Raw genomic sequence first — 14,334 nt, forward strand, 5'->3', positions numbered from 1 at the left:
TGTGTTCCTATTGTATCCCTCCAGAAATGTATAGCACCATAAGTCCTTGTAGCCCCAACACCTAGGATGATGTCTTTCACGTAAAAGTCACTTAAATTCTCATTGAATGAAATTGACTTCAAATAACCCTTCCAATATTCTGGTCTTATGGTTAAAATTAAAATACCATTAAAGATCAGACTTATTATCTGAAAGGCTGATGAACTGGCAGAACATTTATCATTAATAAAATCAAAATTCTATGAAACATTTTTTAAACTGCATCAATACTAACTGAAATGCCTACACAGCATTGAAAGCAAATGGATAAAAATGTAAATAGATGAATAATTTAATTAACTCCTTGTTTGGTTGGCAACATCAACATAATAACATGGGCTCAAGAGCATTGTGGTATGGGATAAATGAACACCAGAAACAAAGTTAGAATACATGGGTTTAAATCCCTGATTTGTTCCTTAATACCCATGTGACTATAGACTTGCCCTACAACCTGTGAATGTGCTCAGTTTTCTCATCTATAAAAAAGGGGTTGGTGAAATAAATAATTTCTAAGATCCCTTTAAATTCTAAATGACGTGATCTTGTCATTTAAGTGTTACTCAGTGGAATGATGCCAAAATACTTTGTTCTAACCAATGAATGGTGGCTTGTTGCATGATCATGGCAGCTGGCCAGGACCTGGAAAGGACCTATATTTATATACCACTGAGAAACTCCAGGCAAATTGAATGGACTAAATGCTAAGGAAACACACTTCAATGACTTGTGTCATATGGACCCAAGCTAAGAGAACCTTGAAGTGAAACAACAAAAGAGAAATAACACTGACCAAAATGAATATCTTATCCAAGGTAAACAAGCTCATGACATGAGGAAAGTAAAAAACTCAAGCATATATTCAAGAAACCTATGGAATTCATGATTAGCTGAAGAAAACATGCACATAAAAATCAATCCAGCTTTTAACTAGCTCTCCCTATGTGTGTGTGTGTGTGTGTGTGTGTGCGCGCGCGCGCGTGTGCGTGCACGCATGCATAATTGGTATGGCACATACAGTCAAATAAATAAATGCAATGTTCCTTATTACAGACCAACTATGATGTTTTTGGTTCATATATACACAGACACACATATACAAAGATATGTGGATGAATATACATATGTATCCTTATATATATATGTTTTATTGATGTACTTAAAAAAATTGTTGTCATTTCCCACTGATTTCTCTTGACCAACAGAACTCCACCTGGCATCACAGGAGCATAGTTAGACAAAATAAATCAATAAAATGACCTATGACAACATAAGCCTTATTCCTCTACATGTGATTATTTTTCTGCTGAGAAGAAACCAAAGTATGCTGTATGTTTTCTGACGTCATGATTGCTCACCACATTGAATGGAGTTCTGGTGTGTTTTTTCTTTTCTTTTTCTTTTTCTTTTTTTTTTTTTGCGGGGCAATGATTGTTAAGTGACTTGCCCAGGGTCACACAGCTAGTAAATGTCAAATTCCTGAGAACGGATTTGAACTCAGGTCCTCCTGAATCCAGGGCCAATACTTTATCTATTGTGCTACCTAGCTGCCCCAAGTTCTGGTGTCTTTTAATGTTGTTTTCCATTACTTTACAATAGTAATTGCATAAACCAGAGATGTTAAACATACAGCTTGCAGGCCCCAATGTAGTCAATACTTTGAGTAATCAAATTTAATTGAAAATTATTAAAAGGTATCTGGGAAATTAAAATGTAATTGGGACTAAAATATAATTGGGAAATATTTAACAAAATAAATAAAATACAATAGAACATAGGTATTATTACTTTTTGGTTTTCTACATCATCATGGTATGAGTTAGTGGCTCTTGTTTCTGAGTTTGACACCACTGATAAAAACTGTCCATGTAGACAGGGAATAGTATACAGAGACTATAATGTTCTGCATAAGCATGTGTATGTATGTGTCCATATAGATGTGCATACATATACAATACCATATTACATTAAATTATATTACTATATACATTAAGTTATATTATATAGCTAACATTTATATAGCACTCTAGAATTTGTGAAGTACTTTATGCATGATCTCATTTAATTCTCACAACCCTGTGAAATTCCTATAAATCTTCCCCAGTATCTCTGAACTATTCATATTTATTATTTCTTATGGATTAACATTCTTTACATTAATATATCATGACTTATTCAGTCATTTCCTAATCAATGAGTACCCACTTTGTTTCATTTCTTTGCTACTAGAAAAAGGGCTACTATACCTGTTTTTGCGTACATGGGACCTTTCCCTCTGGCTAATGACATTCCACTAGAGTTTCCTATTCCAAAGTGCCTAAAATGTTATAATCTAAAACAGTGTAGCACAGCATAGTGCAGTTGGAACCACACTCTTTGGGGAGAGAGCCAGAATCTCCAGGTTTGAATATCAGCTCTATTTAATACCTGTGTGATATCACTTATCCTTTCTTTCCCTTAGTTCTTTATCTATAAAATGATGTATTGAATTAGTTCAGGGGTTCTTAACATGTGGTCCATGGAGAGATTTCAGGGAAGGGTCTGTGAATTGAGATGAGAAAAATTCTATATTTTCATTAAACTCTAACTGATATTTAACATTTCCTTCAATTATGACTTTTTAAAAATCAAGCTTCTACCAAGAGGAGGATCCATCAGCTTCCCCAGACTGACAAAAAGTCCATGATACAAAACTGGTTGAGAACCATTGGACTATACATGATGTCCAAGGTCTTTTCCAGCTCTGAATCTATAGGGTCCTATGGTCTCTCTTATTCACTTTCATGCTGAATGTGTATTTTTCAAGAAAATTAATATAAATTAGTCAATTTAAGATATCCAATGAATGAACATCTTGATCTGCTTCAATGTTTAAAATAGCCCTCCAGGGGGCAGCTATGTGGAGCAGTGGGTAAAGCAGTGGCCCTGGATTCAGGAGGACCTGAGTTCAAATCTGGCCTCAGACACTTGACACTTACTAGCTGTGTGACCCTGGGCAGGTCACTTAACCCCCAGTGCCCCGCAAAAAGAAAAACAAACAAACAAAAACAAAACAAATAAAATAGCCCTCCAGAAGTTTTCACTTTTCTATTCAAGATAATATAAGTATCTGAAATTCCAGCACTAACCACCATTTTGCACTGTCTTCAAAGGCACTATTTAATGAGTTCAGCATCAGATAGTACTTATTAAGCAACAACACGTGCAGGGTGCTAGGCTTGATATAGTGTAGAGCAAATGAGAAAGATGTGATCCTTGTACTTATCTAGCTAAGAGTAAGTTTCTTCTCTGCAGTGCTCTTTTTTTTTTTTTTTTTGGTGAGGCAGTTGAGGTTAAGTGACTTGCCTAGGGTCACACAGCTAGTAAGTGTTAAGTGTCTGAGGCCAAATTTGAACTCAGGTACTCCTGACTCCAGGGCCGGTGCTCTATCCACTGCGCCACCTAGCTGCCCCTGCAGTGCTCTTTATCAAAGTACCTGAAGAGAAAGGAGCTGTTTCTTTGTTCCTCTCCCTTGCAAACCATGTTTACTAACTAGCTTCAGATTTTATTGTTATCCACAGACTTTTCACCAGTAACAGAGAGAGAACTTACAAGGATCTATGCAAAGATATTAATCAAGCTGCCAGGGAACAAAATGTGTCTATATCCTCAGACAAAATTCCTACAGTCTGTTTGAAAACTAGTAATGGAAACACTGCATTTTCTACCTAGACTTTGCCTTGAATGTGACAAGTCAGTGTCTAACTTCAGGGCATTCAGCGGTTATGAAATCTTGACATCTCACCTACTGTGGGGATGACATGTTGAAACAGCTTCCCCATTCTCCAAGGCATTTTCACACTAAGCTCTAGTGAATGAGAAGTAATGAGATGAGCTCCAGAGTTCTCCGTCATCTGGGCAGTTCTCTGTGTCTCTTCACCCCTCTCCCCGCCTCCCTTCCCTGCCTTTTTTGGTCTATAGTAGCACAGCCTTCAAAGAACTTCAAAAACTTATTAATATTGATCCCCTTGTTTCTTGCCAATCAATATTCAATGGACAAAGAACTATGCAATATTCAATGTACAGAAGTATATTTATTTTCACATAATCCTGCAGAGAAATTAGAAATGACCCATTATACAATTCAGTCTATTCTTCTCAGGCTAAGAAAGTAATTTCCCTTATAATAGACATCCCAGGGCTTTATTCAATCTTGCTTTAAATGTCCCTAGAGATAATGCTTCTATCTCTTTTCTTATAGCATCAACCTACTGTCTAATAACTCCTTTGGTAGGAAATATTTTTTATGCTGTCCAGAGTAGAGCTTTTAATTTTATTAGGGGAAATAATTTCTCCCCCTAATATATACAAGGTAAGCCACTTGTCTTTTTATCATAGTGAAATAAATACTCAAGGTATTTTTAGACAGCATAAAATTTCTCAAGCTGTTCTTGCTTAAATTACAATCAACCTAAACTCCTCCTGCCCCGCCCGCCCCCCCCCATGTAGGTCTCTATCATCAAAGATTGACATTTTATTTCTTTTACTGTGTAATAATGACTGTGCATTATACATAGAAAATTATAAACATGTTAAAGTGATAGAGTAGAACAGGATGATATTTAAAGTTCCTCCCAGCTCTGACATTCCATGAATAGGTTCAGCTTGTGTATTTTTCCCTTCAAAACTGGATTTCCAACATCAGAAACAAGTAGATATCTAAAAGATTAGACTGAATAGCTTGTCTGCTTACTTCCATTTTATCTTTAGGAAAAAAACCAACATTTATTTTTGTCCCTTTTATAATATGAGTGGCACAGTGGTGTAGCAGATAGAAGAAAACCCAGGTTCATATCCTGCCTTTGAAACACACTGGTTGTATGACCCTGGGCAAGTCACTTTACTTCTCAGTGCTCTAGGCAACTATCTAAGACTGAAAGTTGCAAAGAAGGTATCATCATGTATCAGTAGAGAGGCTTTTCTTACCTAAGAGTTCCCTATACCAATGAAATCACAATTTCAGGCACTATGCCAAATAGCAATTATATTTTGATAACAAATAGTAGTAGACTTGACAGGCAGCATGGCATAAAGGAAAGAACACTGAATTTGGAGACAGAAGAACTGGATTCAAGTCCTTGCCCTGGTGCCCATTATCTGTAAGACCTTGGGCAAGTCATTTCTCTCTTGGTCTTAGTTTTCCTATCAGCAAAATGATGAAGTTGAACTAGATGATATCTAAAGTCTCTTCCAGTTCTGAGTTATGGGACTATTATTTATATCTCATCTCATTATCATATACAGCCACTAAATTGCAATTAATGTTCTACAAATTTACAGATGTTAGGTGAAGAAACTTCTTTCAACAACTTTTGTCAACTAAACCGGCATTTATTGTACACCTTCTGTCAACTGTAGACCACTCAAGGCAGTCACTAATCTCTATAACATCTATCTGCACACCAAATTTCTTTTATTGTGTAAAGGTTTTACTTCTTTATTGAGAAACACTTTTCCAGACTCTGTAAATTGGATGCTCCAAATAAAACCAATTCCTGATAAAACCAAAACAAAATACTGTCAGAAAAGCTTTTTTTAAAGAGAAAAATTAAATTAAATTAAATTAAAGGTTAACAGGGTCCAGGCCACACACAAGAAACCTGCAAATTCTGACCACTGAAAAACTTCTTAGTGCACACCAAATTTCATTAATGTCTACTAAAAATTACAGGAGAAGAACCCACTAGAAAATTTTCATTGGCTACCATTTTGTTTCAAAAATAAAATTTAAGTGTGTCTAAGAAATCCTTTGGTTACTGAGCCAGATTTAAGCAATTCCTTCTAAAGTTATCATGGCACAGAAAACGGACAATGTGAAATTCTAAGCAGTCTAGTTAGGAGAGACCTAATAGGACCTATCATTTTGCCATCCATGTAAGCTGACACTGAACAAAACTATGCTACTTAACCTGTGGTTGGACTGACTCCCTCTAATGGCTTATTTAATCCATTGGTTTTAGCTATTTGGGGCATTCATCATCTGTTAGCATTTACTTTGTCGTGAGATAATGCCTATGTATCAATTCATTTTCCTAGGGTTTCAGAGTGTTAGACTTGTATCTGACCTAGAATTTATGTAGTGCTTTAAGATTTGCAAAGCACTTGACATATACTATGCCATTTAATCCTCCTAACAGAGCTGTGAAGTAGGTTCTATTATTATTCCCACTTTTCAAGTGAGGAAACTGAGGCTGAGAGAGATTAAGTGACTTTCTCACAGTCATACAAGAAGTGTCTGTGGCAAAATCTGAACTCAAGTCTTCCTGATTTCAAGTCCAGTGTTCTAGATACCCTACCAACCAGTTACCTACTTACATATTTTACAGAGCTATACAGATAGGAATGGACTTATTTAAGATCAAGATGTCATAGTTGGAGTCAGAATTCATATTGCCTCATTCCATCATAGCAGAATGGATTTGAAGTTAGAGGACCTGCATTTCGATCCCACTACTTTCATTTTTCTACTGATTACCTGTGAGACCTTGGGCAAGTCACTTGAACTCTCTTGATCCTAGATAAATCACTTAACGCTCTCTGGATCTTCTTCTGTCAAATGAGAGGGCTTACGTTTATGATCTCTAAGGTCCCTTTTGTTTCCAAATCTGTGATCCCATGACTCCTAATCTAGCTCTCTTTCCACTTCACCTTGCTGCCTCTCCTGTTTAGCCTGTTTTTCATGGGCTCCCAAAGAAAGCAATATGAGACCATGAATAATTCCCAAAGAATATCAGGAAGGAGTTTCCCATAAGTTAAAGGCAGCTGCTTAATAGAACAAGATATGGTCCTTCCCCTATGACAGAACAGCATCATTCTGAGGCCTCTTCCAAAAGAGTAGATCTTGGGGTAGCTAGGTGGCATAGTGGATAGAGCACCGATCCTGGAAGAACCTGAGTTCAAATCCAGCCTCAGACACTTGACAATAGCTGTGTGACCCTGGGCAAGTCACTTAACATCAACTGCCTCACCAAAAAAAGAGTAGATACCTTTGTTTCCAGAAAAGAACTAATTCCATTGAAGGCGCACTAACAAATTCTCACCACAATATTATTTATAATAGGTCTTCTCTTTTGCTTTGTTTTTTCAAATTGATGAGCAATTGTGAACACAACATGAGGTCAAAGGCCAACCTTTCATGAAACCACTTCTAACATATATGGGTTGTGGCCAACCCCAAATCTCTCACAATGTAGTGCATTATGATTTATGCTTGTGACTGATGTGGTCAGAAAGATACATCCATAACCACATACGTTGATATTGCATTAGTGAAGGCTTTAAAAGAATCTCAATTTGTCAAGATTACAGTAATCAGAATCAATATCAGGGCATGCATTTGATTGCTGACTTCCTTTGTTCAGATTACTACCTCAGAATGGAATAGGGCCCTGCTCTGAACTTGTCAGGACTAGATTCCACCTTCACTTCACTGATCAGGGTCAACTCTGTTCTTTCCCCAGTAGGAAAAGAATAGCTTGGTTGTCTTACTGAGTCGAATCCTTTAAAGAGGTAGCTGCTTCACATTCCTGAACTCTAACCTTTCTGATGGCAAGTGTCTTAGGGGCCCTGCAGCCATGGTGAATGACTGGCTGTCAGTTCTTAAGATTGGGAAACCATATTTTCAAAATTAGAAGCAAGGGAATATAGGCACTGGATAGCTTTTCTTGGTAAAGAACAAACTATAAACACCAAATCCACTGGGTAGAGAGGCAGCATAACCCTTGCACCCTGAGTTTTGACCATAATTGCTTAATGATGGTGATTCTACCTCAGCAAAATATGTTACACATTTTGAACAAAGATTCATCCATTTAGCTAGCTTTGGACACCCCTGATTTCTAGCTGTCCTGCTATTCCAGAGGTCATGAAAAGGTCAGAGTAAATCCACTGGAGACAAGAGAATCAAAATGAGTCAAAGCACATGATCTTTTCTAGGTCTCTATTTACCCACTTCTTTCTTTTGGCCAGTGACAGATGAACTCACAACAAGGTTTAACTTAGTGATCCACAAGGATGCCTTTTAACCATAAATAGAATTTACTCCTTTTTAGGAGTCCTGACCGGCAATTTCATTGGTTTGAGAAACTGCCCCTAACAGACTCCCATTGGACTCCTAGCCTTTGCCAGTGCAGATCAGCAGGTAGTCAACAACAAAGACTTAGATGGTTGCCTCAAGCACAGAGAAACCAGGGATTTAGCCAGGGTCACAATGACAAGTACATGTCAGAAGCAAGACTCAAACTCTTAGGCCTTCCAGACTCCTAAACTGGCTCTCTGTTAACTAACCATGCTCCCTCTCAGTTTTATCAGAGCAGAAACAAAATGTCCTTAAAATAAGAATTCATGGCATGATTGAATAAGGGTATACAAATGTTCCATATGCCTCATTCAAACTGGGAACATGCAGATTTGAATTGCATTTTGGTTTGTGGGTGTCTTTCCTGAAAAGTAGTCAACAATGGACCACTGTCAACTGGTATGTGGGAAAAGGCTAGGAGGGTGGGGACAATTTAAATGGAGTTTCCTAAGGACAAGGCCTTGGTCAAACATTTCTAAGTTTTGCTAAAGGCTTAGGAGCCAGAATAGAAAAGACGTTCATTAAATTTGTGGATAATGTAAAATTGGGTGGGATCATTAAACCTTCAAAAGACAAGGTCTAAATTTTAAATGAATCCAAAAGGTGGGAAAAGTCAGTAAATTTTTCACCACCAGGCCACATTTTGTAGGGGATGAGAAATACAATTTAAGCAGTTATTGTTGTTGGTTTGTTTTTTTTGTTTGTTTTTGTTTGTTTTTTTAGTGAGGCAATTGGGGTTAAGTGACTTGCCCAGGGTCACACAGCTAGTAAGTGTGTGTTAAGTGTCTGAGGCCGGATTTGAACTCAGTTACTCCTGACTCCAGGGCCAGTGCTCTATCCACTGTGCCACCTAGCTGCCTCAATTTAAGCAGTTATATAGATAGTATCACTGACTCTTGAACTTTATTATATTTCTTTTTTTTTTGTAAGTGCAAGAGTGGGAAGCAAACCAATAACATAATGACTACTATCCTTTGCCATGTTGAAAGGAGTTTCAGATAAAATCTTTTTCGCTGAATGCCAGTAAGTCAGGTTTACATTTAACATTATTTCCAGAAAAATCCTATAAAAAAAGAAGGAAATGTCTGAATACATTCCTTTTTTGGTAGAACCAGACCAAAGGACCCAGGATAATACTATCTAGAGAATACTGTCCTTGATAGTATTCTCTATTTGGTACAAATAAAGGGGTTGATGTTGATTCTATTTCTATTAAAAAGGACTTTTTTCTTTCAAAATAATTGCAGAACATCTTGTTCAATTTTCTCCTGGGATTTGTTGTTGTTGTTCAGTTATTTTCAGTTGTATCTGAGTCTTTGTGACTATATTTAAGTTGGTTTGGGGGTTTTTTGGGCAAAGATACAGGAATGGTTTGCCATTTCCTTCTCCTTTTCATTCATTTTACAGATAAGGAACTGAGGCAAACAGGGTTAAATGACTTTCCAGGGTCACACACCTAGTAAGTATCTGAGGTCAGATTTGAACTCACAAAGATGAGTCTTCCCTATGCCAGCCCTGGCAATCTATCCACTGTGCCACCTAGCTGCCCCTGAGGGGGCTTGGATTCAAACTGGTCATTTTACTGCACCAGTTATATGTAAAAAGCAATCGAGATGGTTTCATCAGTCTAGGTCAGGAATTCTCAAGTTGAGGTTTGAGAGTTTTTTTGAAAAATATTTTTACAATTGTATTTTAATACAAATGGCTTCCTTTAATAATCCTATGTATTTTCTTATAAGCCTTTTCCTTCTGAGAAGGGGTCCACAGATTTCACCAGACTACCAAAAGAGTCCATGACACACACACAAATGTTAAGAACCCCTACCATAAGCCCTTGCAGAGCATCCAGAAGAAATCAAAACTTCATATCCATTGCTCCATCTCTGTGGACTCCCTCTGGACCTCTCAAACCCAAAAGCTTGGATTTAACCATTCCAGTCATCTCTAATTTCATTCTGTGTGGCCCTGATTTTGGATACCACAAATAAATAGCTTTACTTCCAAATGACCAAAAAATACTCACTGAATATCACTATGCCCAGCACCTTCTTGGTATCTATGAATGATAGAGAAGGATAAGACATAGTTTTTGTCCTTAAGTACCTTACAATGTATTAGATGTCAATATTAACCCACATAAAACAATCATGGATAAATAAAAAGCACACATGCTTAACTCTGTGGTAGAGAGTTTAAGCCCCCAGGAGAAAATGAGACCAAATCAATTCAACAAATGTTTATTAAGTGTGTATTATCTCTAAGACACTATACTAAGTGCCAAGGATAGAAAGACAAGGTCAAAACAACCTGCCCTCAAGAAGCTTACTTTTGCTGGAAGGATTCTACATGGATACACGTGAGTAAATATACAAAGTGATTGAGAGAGGGAATAAGGAAGGGAGAAGAGAGAGGAAAGAAGAAATAGAGGGGGGAGGGAGAGAGGGAGAAGGAGAAGAAAAGGAGGAGGAGGAAAGGAGAGAGAGAGAGAGAGGGAAAGAGACAAAGCTAAAGAGACAGAGATACACAGAGCAGAGGAAGGATGGAGAGAGGAAGTGGAGGGCCTCCCTGAGGAGGTGGCACCTGAGTTGGGTTTTAATAAGACACCCAGGGTTACACAGCTAACAAGTGTCTGAGACCAGATTTAACCTCAGGTCTTCCAAGTGGTTCGGGGAAAATGTCTGCTAGTGATGGGACACCACTTGCTGGAGCAATGATAGAAGCTCCATGAAAGAGGTGGGATTGGAATCAAATCTTAAAGCTTGGGCAGGTTTTTCTATATCCTGGATTAATAATGGTCGAAGTAGACTTTTAGCAGAAACCAGCTGTAGCAAGGCTTGCTGTCTCTTTCCAAAAGCAGGCAGTCCTCTTTGAAGCTCCTCATTATTCCTAAGCACAAACTCTACCTGGGCTTCATCTCATCCAGCGGCAACAAAATCTACTTCTGGGCAAAAGATAATTAGTCTGAGTTGCAAAAAAAATTCAAAAAGCTGTGGAGCTTTAGCAGGGGTCGTTCCATCTAACTTGCTCTGCTGCCAAAAATGGGGTGGGGGGAAGATACTACAGCAAGAAAAAACAACAGCCAAAGATAAATGTACTATTTACATTCCCTGACTGTGAGAATTTCCCCTGAACTGCTCTTTGGGCATGAGGTAATTGCAACTGGACATCTGGTACCACTCCTCCTATGAGCCAAAAACAGAAAGGATGAGAATGGTTTTGAAGCAGCTTTGTTTTCCCAGCTCACTCAAAAGATCTGTCAGCCTTTTAAATTATAAATAATCTTTTGATTGAGCAAGTTTAAGGGATGGGTACACTCAGAAATTACTAGCTCCCCATTGCCCCCTTTTTCCTATCTTTATAGAACATCCACTCTGGATGTCCATGGGAATTCCCTTTCAGCCTAAAGGGAGAGATACTGGATTCTCCATCAGAAGCAGCAAGTGAATGCTGCTCAGAAATGTTGAAATCTGCCTCTATCCATACTGCATGCACTTTTTACTTAGAACTTTAATAAAACCAAAGTACTACCATCAGTAATTTTTTTTTTGAGCCTGGGTCTCCCTCTGTTCCCAGAAGCTCACCATATTGGTGCAAGACTTAACACTTATTGTCCTATCAGCTTAACCCTACTGAAGCTCAGAACTAAACACAAATCATCCACCAGCTGAGGCTGGTGCCCAACCAATGTGCCCAACTCATCCATATTTTCAAAGAAAATCACTCCAACTACACACCAAGCCAGAAGAAAATATACATTTAAAATGGTTATTATATTCTTTCTGTGAGGTAGTAGATACCAAGCATAAAAAGTTGTAAGGATTCAGGCTCTAGACTCCCAATTAGTGTATTAAACAAAATCTGGAATAGGTCCTCTTCTATTTCAACTGCTTACATAATGATCCATGCATGATCAAAGGCAAATTTTCTTTTCATACCCTCCCTAACATTAACTGCTTTTAAGATAGGGATACTCATCAACATCATGATGGCATCAAAGAAGATTTAAGAGTCTATTGGCCTATGATGTCATACACTGAGCACTATACATTGAGGACTATGTAAAGCCAGCCATTATCCTCTGGGAATTTAGTCTAAATTGTGTTTTCTTCAATTCTTCTCTGTGTTAGGCAGTACACTGAGGCTATAAAGACAAAAAAGGAGTTTATGTATTTTTCACCAGAGCTGTGAAGCTCTTCCCAACAGAAGAGCCCCTAAATAGGGATTTGCACCATGGTGTGTTAAATGTACTCTTTGAGTGCTTAGAGTATCTACCATATGACTGGGTCAGTAAAGAAATGTTTATTAAGCACCTACTATGTGTTACACATTGTGCTCCGTGCTAGGGAAATTAAGAAAGGTAAAAGTCTCAAGGAATTCAGTCTAATGGGAGAGAATACAATCTGTGTTTTATTGTTCACCACTGTTTTATGGGGGTTCATATTGATGCTAATAGGGATCTACGTCCAAGAAAACTCATGTCATGGTTGTGGAACCACAATTCATCTCTAACTTTCAGTCTCAGAGTATTACCTGAAGCACTGAATAGATGGGTTCTCATGGTCACACAGCTATTATATGTTACAGGCAGAATTTAAAATTTGTTCATGTCCCCAAGGCCACCCTCTATCTGATATGCTATGCTGGCTTCCCTTTTCTGAACTCATCTGATCTTGGAAGTTAAGCAGGCTCGGATTTGATTTGTATATCCTGGAAGTCTTCAAAGATATAAACATAAATATCCCCCCTTTTCCCCACCAAGAAAGAGCTTGGTCAAAACAACACTAGCTTGGAATTCTTTTTGTGTGTGTGTGTGGGGAAATGAGGGTTAAATGATTTGCCCAGAGTCACACAGCTTGTAAGTGTCAAGTGTCTGAGGCCAGATTTGAACTCATGTGTTCCTGAATTCAGGGCCTGTGCTTTATCCACTGTGCCACCTAGCTGCCCCTTAGCTTGGAATATTTTAGGTGAGGGATGGTGGGTGCATTCTCTCCACTATAATTGAAAAAACAATGAATTATTACTTGAGAAACTTAGGTCTACTATGTCCTTTGTCACCAACCTACCATGTGAGCTCAGGAAAATGGCTTCACCTCTCAATGTGTCCTAGTTTCTATATCTGTGAAATGAGAATAATAATCCCTGCCCTACCTACACAACAGGGTTGTTGTGAGGATCAAATGAGGCAACAAGGGGAAAGTTCTTTGAAAAGGCCCAATTCTTCTCCTCAATCTCCTCTCTGTCTTTCTGCATAGCTAGCTTTTCCTATACACACCAAACCAACACATAGCAGCCCCTTCAGCTAGATGAAACTGTATTCTTAAAAGTATATAGCTTAATGGGGCAGCTAGGTGGCGCAGTGGACCTGAGTTCAAATCCAGCCTCAGAAACTTGACACTTACTAGCTGTGTGACCCTGGGCAAGTCACTTAACCCCAATTGCCTCACACACACAAAAAAAAAGTATATAGCTTTAGGAAAAGTCAGTCTACACTCTGGAGGACCAGAAAACAGGCATGGGGGCTGCCATACTGTGAGCCTTCCTTCAGGTAGAAAGGGGAGAATTATATTCAATGTCTGGCAAATAATTCAAGATGCTATTTGAAAAGTGCAGAAGAAGCCTGAAACGTTTATGATGTGGAATACTGGTGTTTAGAGGGGAAAGGATTCACAAAGACAGATGTGCTTTACATTTTTAAAATAACATTTTATTTCCCTGCCTCAAATTTGTGTTTTATACTTCAAAAAGTTGTCTGGCCTAGCTGGGATCCTGAAATTTTATGCCTCTGCTTGGCTGTGAATGATTTCAAGGCAAATCACTCCACTCATCTGAGCCTTAGTTTTCTCACCTGCAAAATGAGAGTGGTTCTACAGTTTGATATCTAAGGATCTCTCTAGCTCTAAACCTAAGAAGATGCTGCTACATGGATACTTTAATAGGAGGAAATTTTGGAGAAAGGATTTTCAATCCACTTGTCATTCTCCCTCCAAAAAGAACAACAGTAATCAATACTGGGTTGCTGCTTGATTTGGCTTTCTGATCCACGGTACCTCCTATGCTGGATAATACTTTAGTTCAAGGTGAAAAGTAACTCTGTCTACAACATACCCTCCAATTTTATACATCAACCAAATTCAACTATTCCCTGACCATCAATCAAAGACTGTGGTTTCCTGCCTCTG

At 38.2% G+C, this 14,334-nt stretch overlaps 1 protein-coding gene across 5 annotated transcripts in view; it reads right to left on the reverse strand.

The window, feature by feature from the left end:
• Positions 1–14,334, reverse strand: part of PPP2R2B (protein phosphatase 2 regulatory subunit Bbeta) — a 511,290-nt gene that overhangs the window by 243,969 nt on the left and 252,987 nt on the right. The window lies entirely within an intron of this gene.

The sequence above is a fragment of the Dromiciops gliroides genome, chromosome 2 (assembly GCF_019393635.1).
Source record: "Dromiciops gliroides isolate mDroGli1 chromosome 2, mDroGli1.pri, whole genome shotgun sequence".
Classification (NCBI taxonomy): domain Eukaryota; kingdom Metazoa; phylum Chordata; class Mammalia; order Microbiotheria; family Microbiotheriidae; genus Dromiciops; species Dromiciops gliroides.